Source organism: Magallana gigas, chromosome 5 (assembly GCF_963853765.1).
Source record: "Magallana gigas chromosome 5, xbMagGiga1.1, whole genome shotgun sequence".
Lineage (NCBI taxonomy): Eukaryota > Metazoa > Mollusca > Bivalvia > Ostreida > Ostreidae > Magallana > Magallana gigas.
Genome location: NC_088857.1, coordinates 35184709 through 35195148, shown reverse-complemented (window position 1 = coordinate 35195148; position 10440 = coordinate 35184709). Strand labels below are relative to the sequence as shown.

General features: G+C 29.9%; 3 long non-coding RNA genes across 3 annotated transcripts; all 3 read right to left on the bottom strand.

The window, feature by feature from the left end:
- Nucleotides 1-1187: 1187 nt before the first annotated feature.
- LOC136275477 (uncharacterized) lies at nucleotides 1188-2944 on the bottom strand. Its single transcript, XR_010714059.1, has 5 exons — nucleotides 2898-2944; nucleotides 2472-2699; nucleotides 2151-2225; nucleotides 1388-1444; nucleotides 1188-1273 (listed from the first exon to the last, which is right to left on the bottom strand). It is a non-coding gene; the product is annotated as an uncharacterized lncRNA (long non-coding RNA).
- Nucleotides 2945-3573: 629 nt separating this feature from the next.
- LOC136275476 (uncharacterized) lies at nucleotides 3574-4539 on the bottom strand. The gene is made up of 3 exons (XR_010714058.1): nucleotides 4379-4539; nucleotides 3885-4253; nucleotides 3574-3652 (listed from the first exon to the last, which is right to left on the bottom strand). It is a non-coding gene; the product is annotated as an uncharacterized lncRNA (long non-coding RNA).
- A 144-nt stretch (nucleotides 4540-4683) lies between these two features.
- Nucleotides 4684-8735, bottom strand: LOC136275475 (uncharacterized). The gene is made up of 5 exons (XR_010714057.1): nucleotides 8643-8735; nucleotides 7356-7586; nucleotides 6215-6289; nucleotides 6060-6128; nucleotides 4684-4815 (listed from the first exon to the last, which is right to left on the bottom strand). It is a non-coding gene; the product is annotated as an uncharacterized lncRNA (long non-coding RNA).
- Nucleotides 8736-10440: the final 1705 nt, after the last annotated feature.

Sequence of the window (10440 nt, the reverse complement as noted above, 5' to 3'; positions counted from 1 at the left end):
ACATTAGTAAATATACTCATAATTCTGATACAGGTGGATTCATCCTTTTATCCTAATTTTCAAAATAAGATTATATTTACTGAAATTATGTAACATTCAATACATGCAAATGAAAAAAAAAAATTTGCCCTCCCACCTCACATTTTACGTTGACAACAAACTGTCTTCATTATATATAAGATTGTATCCTAGAAATTGTTATCGTACTTAGAAAATTCAAGAAGAAAACTGAAATTGTTCATTCATAGAAGTCATTAGACGTTTCAAAGGTGATTATTATAAGCCATTAGTTAATCGTTAAGTAGACATTACAACTTCGTGTATTTTATAGCCATCTTCAAAAGATATCGTTTTTACCGTTTCAAGTAACGCTAATTTGCACTGAGTATAAAGCTTTTGAGTAGACACTTACTTCTTTAGAATTCAACATCTCTTATTTCTCTAAACAACTTTAAATTTTTCTTTTACTGTTACAAACATTCATGTACAAATAATAGTTAATACACAAAAAGGTAAGCATTGAATTGTTTTACCAAAGAAAATAATTGCAATCCATAAAATATTCTTTGTAATATGAACTCCAATGTTCTGCAAAGACATAGAATCATACATTATATATCTCATTGTTATACAATTAATATGCATTATTGATTTTCAATATCAGGATCATTATGACTTTGCAATATTCATACGGGCTTTAAAACTCCTTTTGATTGGTAAGGAAACTTCATGATTGCAAATAGAATCAATTTAATATGAAAAAAGAGTATTGAGATAAAAACAAACCTGTCCTTTCTGATTTTTTTCCAAGCATCAAGAAAAAGTTCGGTTAAACCTTTCAATATACCTAAATGGCCATCTTCAGATTGCTTGAAATATCTAAACCCAAAATACACCGACGACACCTACAAAATTTCGTAATGATTGTAACAAAATGTACTCATTCGCAAAGAATGAAAGTCGCTTCTACAACATGGTACACATGCAAGAAAGTTATCGAAACATTATAATCTTGTAAGTTAACGTTATAAAAAGGTAACGTACTTAAATTAAGATTTAAGATTAAGAAATTAGAGTTAATTGATATCAAAGATGAATTCTTTGAGCGAGACTTCTTAGAGTTATTCAAATGAAACCGAAAATGGCGTTTGTTTTAATGTATGAATGACAGTTGATTTCGTGAACTTACTTGCAAGAAAATATTTAGAACTCCAGTTACCAACGCAAACCATGCAAATATCTTCATATGATCATTAACGTCTCCATAACAGAACTAAAACAAATTCAAATCAATACCACGTAATTAATAACCTACAATGTATAATGTAATGTGGGATAGTTACTGTTCAATAATTGTATTTCTTCCAAATGCCAGCATCAGGCTTACCCTGTATTTAGAGCCATAGCTAAAGAAACACCCGTCGTTATCATCACAGCAGTATAACTGGAAAAAAATCAAATGTAAAGTGTTATTAGATTATTTTCGAAGAAAATCATTATACTTTTGTCTGAAACTTAACCATTGAAAAAAACCCCTTACAGATACATCAATATTAGAATTGTCCTGCATGTATATGTGTTTAAGTTGTGAGATGAACAAAGGTAATGATAGTACAGTACATGTAGTAATTAACATGTATATAATCAAATTATTGATAGTACTGAACGTCTTATATTCGTCTTCCAAAAAATATTTTTCAGTATTCGCGTAATTGAATTAATTAACAGTGAAGGTTACAATTCGTTAAATGGATAGTTTGATATCTGAGTAAAATGTATTCTATACTCTTTTCAGTATTTCAATTGTATTTTACGATATATTGTTTTTTAACTTGACAATTTTAAAACTTTCTACAAACGTAAGTTTTAAACAGTCATTTGTCTTCTTTATAAGGGTGATATTTGTTTCAGATATAGTATATGTATAGGTAATTGTATATTATAGATTTGTGTGTTTTGTATATTAGTCATCTAAAACACAAAATTTATAAAGAAATGATTTACTCGAACATTAAGGTCATTCAAAAACTGTAGTTGATTAATAACAATTTAATTTTTATACGGGATGGAGTGGGTAAAAATCGAATGGCCAAATCGTTTATGATAAGTTTAGTTTGAAAGTACGTGTAATTTACAGTTTGAGTTATTACCAATTTGATTAATATGATGTCCATTGACACACCGCATGCTTGCAGTATTAGCAATGGTACCTCAGTCCAGGTGATCTGTGAAAATGAAAATAATAACATTTATTGAAAAAATGCTCTCATTTAAAAATTCATTAAATACCAAACATTTCTTGACATAAAAGTGTGTTCCTCATGCATGCAAAATTTCAAAAAAAGTTACAGATTCAGTTCGATAAATAAATAAAAGTATGCAAAATTAATATTACTACCCCTGCAAATTTACATATTTTTTTTCATTATAGTAAAAATATCAAACAGAAGCGTAATAAAAATGTTCCTTACAAACAGAGCAATTCTTGGTTTTTTTGTTCCGACGGAGATCCATTTTGCACATTGCAGAAGAAATGAAAGAATGCACGAAACAAGACTGATGAATGCCACACTATCGCGGTTTACAGACATTTTCAGAGTCCCCAATTTTATTCCATTTAGTATTTGATTTACAAAATGGCGGGATGAATAGCCATATCGTATGATCAGGAGCCCACTGATTTGTATGCAGTCAACAATCTGAAATATTATATATTCTGATGTGAAATTTTTATCTGCATTAATATCTAAAATTTTATGAAATTAAAATTAAATTTTCTATACAATAACGGTAACTGTCCGATAATGGTCATTATAAAGCACACTAGATTTTACAGAATAATTTAAAAAGTCTAAAATTAAGATAAAAAAAACCACACCATAAAAATGAATACTCACGCACATCATAACAGAGACGATTATTAAAGAGGCAGTCAAGTTGTGCCTGAAATAGTCAAAGGCATGTTTTTGAGATACGGTTTCTAGTCTCTATAGATAATTGTCTTGTATTTGGATTTGGTATTTTGATACTCATTCATGGCCAACTAAATACACAGCAATATACTGCATCTATTCTTTTCCTTGTTTGTTTTTATGAATTAAGAATTTTGTTGTTATGTTTTATATCAAGATAACGTTCAATTAAATTTAAAAATATATTTGAATAATGCTTACTCTTTTATCAGATGCTTTACATAGCGAACAAAACCATATCTTCCTGGTAGTAAAGGGTAATCAGAGAATCTCGTACTGTGCATTGTGTATCGGTACACACGGTCAGCTTTGTATATATAAATTATCTACAAGTTTAAACAAAATGATGTGTCATGTAACATGATTCGTATAAAAGATTTAATTAAATGATAATGTAATGCGAACAGTTATATTTTTAAAAAGCATTGATAACTTACTTTAAAAATAATATAAATGATGGAAACTGATAGGAAAATGGCAAGAAAAGCAGTCCATTCCTAATTAAATGAAAAGAAAATATACATGAATTTAATATTTAATCATAAAAAAAAACTAATTATCAAGTTTTCTTAAAATTAATATTAAGTAATTTGCTGTATACTTACATTCACAAATAGTTTACCACTGAATCCAACAACAACGAAATGAATTATGAGACAGAGCAATTCAGAACAAAAGAACTAAAAGAAAGATTAAAAAAAAAATAAAAAAAAATAAAAAAAAAAATTTAAAAACAGCTATTTAGAGTTATTGTTTGCAAAATATAGAATGTTCATTTTATAAATATAATGTAAAAATCGAAATAAAATAAAATTACTAATCCTTGATATGTTTTTGTTTTTTTAACTTTTGGGTATTTAGATTGCCATTTATTAACTGTGCATATATACTGAAGTTTCAATAACTACTTACGGCTGCAAAGTAGTATTTTCTGTTCGAATAAATTCCAACAAAGTAAAACGTCTTTGCTATAAAAGACCATACAAACAGACAAATCATCGTTATAAGTAATCCATCTTGAAGATAACCCTCGTTGAAATAGTCAATGGTTTTTGCGTATAGTTTTTCAGCAGATGTTAAATCGTTTAAATCATACCGTACTAACAAAAGGACAAGTAAAAATCCGAAATCAACCACCTTTAAATACAAATATGTTCAAAGTTAAGTTTATACATTTAAGTCATCTGTCTGGAATGTAATTTCATACTAATGAGATTTAAATTAAAAGAAAATACTATGTATCCTGCACTGAGGTATCCAAACTTTGACACAGTGGGATTCCTTGAAAAAGAAGAAGAAAAGAAGAAAGAAAAACTGATTTATTAATAAATGTATAACTTTTCAAATACATGTATATACAATCATTTAGTCATCTCTCTGTGTATAAAGCACTATGATTTACATACCGAGCCCAACTATTCTTTAAAAATAAGCACGACTGATTCCACATCCCGTTCTCCGAATTCACTAGCTCTAACTTTACAGTAACTGTCCACATATTAGACTTATGCTTCAATCTTTCTCTGACATTTTTATACCTAAACAGACATTCAATTCCGACGAGTATTACTATCTGCAAAGAAAAGTGGAGATGATTTAAAACTGATGCAAACATATATTCATTATTGACAAAGCGACCGTCCAACATTTTTAAAAATCGCAGAAATACGTTAACATGTGTATTCTATCACATGTACAATTACTGAACACTTACTGACAAAACTATGTTAGAGACAAGCATAGCAATGAAAGTGCTCCCGTATGTGTAGACAGTACTCTTGATATAATCAGAGCATGTAATAGCACTAGAACCATTCCAAACCATGTATCCACGACATTTCAGCTAAAAAGAAAATAGTGGCATTGACTAAAAAGAAAACTTAAAGGGACATGGTCACAATTTTTGTAAAATTTTTTTTTTTCCGATTTTAATGTTTATAATTCTTCTGTAAGGCATTTCTAATAGGCAACCAAAATTAGAGTGACATTCGTTGAGTTGTAAGCAAGTTACGGAGCTCTCATTTCTTTGCTATGTAATCAAAGCTTTTGTTTACATTTTAAATGTTTAAGTAAAAATTCCACTTCCAGTTTTAGACCTAAAACGAATTGGTTGAACGTAAGGAACTGTTTATTTATGCTTGAAATGAGTAAATAGATAGACAAATCATCTTGAAAAAGATTTTTAATAGGTACAATGAACCTATATAAACAAAAACAGGGCACGAGCTTTGTTTACATGACAGAGAATTGTTACCATGTATCTTGCTTATAACTCTACAACTGTCTCTCAAATTTCATTTGATCATTAGAAATGCATTCCTTAAGATTGTAAATATAAAAACAAAAAATAAAATTTTACCAAAATCGTGACAGTGCCCCTTTAATATGCAATGATCACTGAAATGAAATATTAATCTTCAAGATGAAAGATGTTAAAAAACTTATCTATACATGTATAAGTATAAACTATTTAATCCCAATGTGCGCGCGTGCTTGCTTCGTCTAATCTTTCTACGAATCAATTTAGTTAAATTTTCAATATAGTCTACGAAGCTCAATGTTCAAAATAAGAGACTGCAGAGAATTGGATAATATATATTATCATTTATCATAGTATCATTTACTGTATAAATTAAATCAAACTTTTTTTTGTTTGTCCTTATAAAGTGCTAAGAATTTTTTTTCAATCACTGATTAAATTCATAGCGATAACCAGAACTATCTCACTAGGGTAAAATAAAAACATAAACATTTGTATATATCATGATCAAGAATGAAATAAAAAAGTATGTTTGGCAGTATGAGAGCAAACTTAGACCGGTAAAACTTTTAAAAGATATTCTCTTATTCTAACCCTATCCTACATGGCGTATTGTCAGTTTTGTTATTTATTGTTATTTATTGTTTCTCTATAACGGAACAGCTTAGGCTCTAATATACGGGTCACTGAGACAGTCGGAGAGGCTTATAGGTTTATAACAAACTTTTTCCATTTTCTCCTTGCAACATGAACAGCAACTCCAAGCTCCATTTTTAGTTCCATTTTTAGGATTTCGTTTTGGAGATTTCTTTTGAATTCATACTTACGGTTGTTTCAAATTTTTCTTGATTTTCATCATATCTCGCCTTCAACGATGTAAATATCAATGTGTGAATCTAAAAATTGAAAATATGTCGTATTTTTTAATGTACTTAGAAAAAAGTGATAAATCTTATGCATGTACGATATCTAAAGATCTTACCTTGTCCAGGATCCATGAGTAAAAGGCCACAATGAAGATATTGAAATTGATCCCAAGGAAAATTGCTGCGGAACTCTAAATACGAACCAAACAAGAGACAAAGAATACAGTCATAAAAAGTATTCCTTCAAAAAGCGTCGTTAGTTTTGTATTCAGTCACTGTATAATTTGAGTATAATTTTTTTTAAATAGAGCTGAAACATATTAACTTAAATACAGGCCACGTGCACCTGCTAAGTGTACAGGCCAACCGTTTTTGTTAATATCAGTGCATCGTCATTATCAGATACAGATACACAGGGGTGAAAGATGTTTTCTCCCGTGGGTATCAGACGATGGTGCAACGCATGTTTACAATACCGAAACAAGGGATTTGGGAGAAAATGAATCCCATTTACTATTTTTTTTCAAATAAAACTCAATCACTGAAATTTGCAAAAGACCCCACAGTACGGTAGGTATCTTTATTTCATGATATTTATTGCTTTGTGGGTTAAAAAATCACCACAGAGACAACGCCTATATAAATTACATATGGTGACTGAAAATGTTTTCTTAAAAGTTTATGGAAGAAACACGTCTGATCATTCCACAAAATTCAATCATAATAATTTCAATTCTATTGTCAGGAAAAACGTTACAACATCATTAATGTGAAAAGTGTTCAACGACGAGTTAAAAAACCCCAACAGTTGATTATTATGGAAGCTCAAAGAGACTGTCCTGATGTCCGGGGCAAAGCAAAGGTTGTACGTTGAACATATATACTAGACCAAATAAATTATTAATGGAAGTAAAATAAAGACATGCCACGATGATAAAGTGGTTGTGTAGGGTACATTGAATGACAGTCTTTTATTTGTTATTCCATAAGAGTGTTTACAATTGCCTGAATCGAGTCAACTTATCGACTTCGTATTCAAAATGTTGGTTTTAATTGCAGTTTTAATTACTATAAACAACCTCTTTTGTTTTCAATAAATGACCAGAGAATAATATGCTATTGATCTGTTAGCAGGCGTACAATGTAAAAAAGAGAAGAGCAAAAAGGTAAAAACAATGTGATGTTATCATTCATTGTTTAATACAAATATATTTAGCTGAATATACAAGAAATTTATATAGAAAGAAAAATACTTACTGCAATAAGCCATCCTTTACTTCTCTTACTTATTCCACAGAATATAAGTACGACATAGACTGTGTCCAAAACAAATGATGACACAATACACATATCCAGAGTATAAAGTAAGGACCCAAATGGCAAGGAACCCAAGGACACATTGTTTAACAAAACAATACCGTCTAAGCTGAGCAACGGCTCGGAAAATTTCATCACCAATCCGCCGATTGTGCACCCGATGGAGAAAAACTGTTGACAAAATTAAACAAGAAATTATTTAAGCAAGTGGCAAAAGAACAGTCGCAAAAAGAAATTGTTTATCTTAAAAAAAGAAGACAAATTTGGGTACATCAGTCTGATATATATAATTTCACATATATTTTATTACTTAAACATCAGCCATTTCTATTTTTTTTTAAATATTTTTTTTTATAACTTGTCTCTTTAACAACTTTCTTTCTATGAGCAAAGCTGCTTTGCGTATTACAAAGTGTCTAATTGAACTGAACAGTAATTTCAAATACATGTAGCCCCGCAGATTAAACCCAGCTACTTTTTACTTCACATCATATAGCCTTTCGTTTTCTGGCGGCCGGTAATTGAGAATATATCGTTGATTCAATTTGATAGTTTGGTGTTAATTGTCTTGTTGGAATCAGTATGATAGTACAGTTTAACATATTCCTTAAATTACCCAATGTACTCTTTATTTAGTTTCTTGGGTTCGACAATGTTCATTTTTTTCTAGATGTATCATTTTTACTTAGCAATTTTTTGTGAACAAAACCATACACAAGTCTTTATTTAAAAAAAAAAAATCCGGAGCTCTGTTTCTCATATTAAGCTTGACAATGTGCATAGTTATCAATGCCCCATTAGAAATTAAATAAATAAACCCATTATGAACAATTTCATGTGGCAAAATTCTTTGTAGCTAATCATAATTGTGGTATTTGTGATATGTAAAAAAATACTACATCAAATACCTTAAGCCTTTAGCCTTTTAGTTAAAAATCATGACTTTTATGACCAGCTTTGGTTTAATTCAACTAGATACGAAATACTAATAAAATAAATTCTTTAGAATCGTCTTTATGCAAAGGTAAAGTAGGGACCTCAAAATTTATTTTCATGCATCCGAGTTCCTTACGGGGATAGTTTTGCTTTGATTGCCCATAATCAAAATTTAAAGCAAAGCTAGACTGGTATTCTAGACAATTGCTGCACAGCAGTCTAAATTTTATTGAAATGCAGAATTTGGAATACTTTAAAAATATATTGAAAGACAAATTTAAACAGCATTACCCTTAAGATCAAACAACTTGAAACAAGGAGGACGACTACGTCGATGCAGAAAGTGTGTGAAGATCCGTATACTCTCATCCTCCACTGGAATGTTTAAGGGAGATGAAATCGGTAAAAAATCATTTTAGCTAAAGAATAAATCAGTACTATAACAGAAAAAACGAAAGTCCATATTTAAATCAATATGGTATTCAGTTACGCAAATATACTCACAAGAGTGAACGAAGTATTATCTACAAAGGTATTTGTCCTAACCTCATCGATATAGCTATCGTCCAAAAAAGTTAAATATTGTGTCGGTATCGAAAAAATATGCCTTTTATTGTCCAAGTGGTTCGAAATGTTTTATCGATTGTTAAACCTCCTAGCTGCATGTATTGCTTAAGATCATGTGTTTAAACGTTTGAAAAAGTGGCAGATGTGATTTATTGTAGACAATAAAGTAAAACACATTGCTCTAATCGTGCACTTGCCAACAGGAACGATTTCTGATTAGAGTCTACCGTATTTTCGATAACAAAAGGATTGAAAGTGTGTGGATTATTTAGTTCAGGGTTGATTATTTCTTTTTTGCAGTCAAACATGACCAAAAAAAAAAATAAAGTGTTGCGTTGGTTCATTTCATGGTATACTAAACGTTTTGCATATCAGTAACTTAAAATTTAAGTATGTAGTGAAATTATGCGCTAAAATTTCTATTTCAATAATTGAGGAAGTTTGTTTCTTGCAGAACATTAAAAAAAATAAAGAAAAAGTATAAAAATTATATAAAAACATGGACTCATACTGCACTTAAATCATATCAACATCTTACGTATATTTCTAAATATTTTATGTAGTTGTGGTTCTTCAATTTAGCGATATTTATGATATATACCATTTGAATGCATAAGTTGAGTTACTTACGTGTATAAGAAATAAGAGGCCCACAAGCTCTAACTGGCTCGTGAGTACAATAGAACTTTGAGGGAATCTTTTATATTAATATGCATTTAAGATTCATTGATGAATAATCTATCGCCCAAGGAGCTCCAAAAAAGTCCAAAATATGGTAATGTTCCCTCTTCCTTTACTGAAATTTTGCGATAAGGACTATGAAATCTACAATTTTTGCGCGAAATTTTATGATCCTCTGGATATACATAAAACTCCAAAACAACTTATTATTCTCCATAAGAATACATTTAGAGTTCATTTATTACCCTATCTACAATTTAAGTAGACAGTTTTATGGTCTTTCTGAATATGCATTTAGTTTCTATTCAGTTTTATTCAATATGAAGAAAAGATTTTTAAACTTCACACGTACATGTAATTATACATGATCTATATAACTTTTTTTCCCATACTCTACAGAAAGAACCCCTAACATGTGGTTTTCATGATATTTAATCTTTTTAAAGAGCCTTATGGTCATTTAAAGATAATTTTTAATAAGTGTCAGTGGAAGTAAAGAACTTTTAAACATTATATTCTCAATACAATATGAACGTGTAGACCCGAACCTGAAGAAGGAACCTATTCTCCTCTGTTATAAACGATAAAGTTTCTGCATACAACTGTGCTCACGTCCTTAAGTCAGAATTCTTTCCCAAACTGGTAGAGGGTTTCTTGGTTTATAAAAACTATGACTTAAGATTATCCTTCAGTTGTAAAGTTTGAAAAAGGTCAGATTTTAGTAATGTTGGCCCTGTTTCAAGGGCCCATAGGGAGTACAGTCATTTCATGCACATCTTTTACTAATTAATGCTATGGTATGCGATTTTTATGATATGTTATGAGATTCCAATGCAATGAT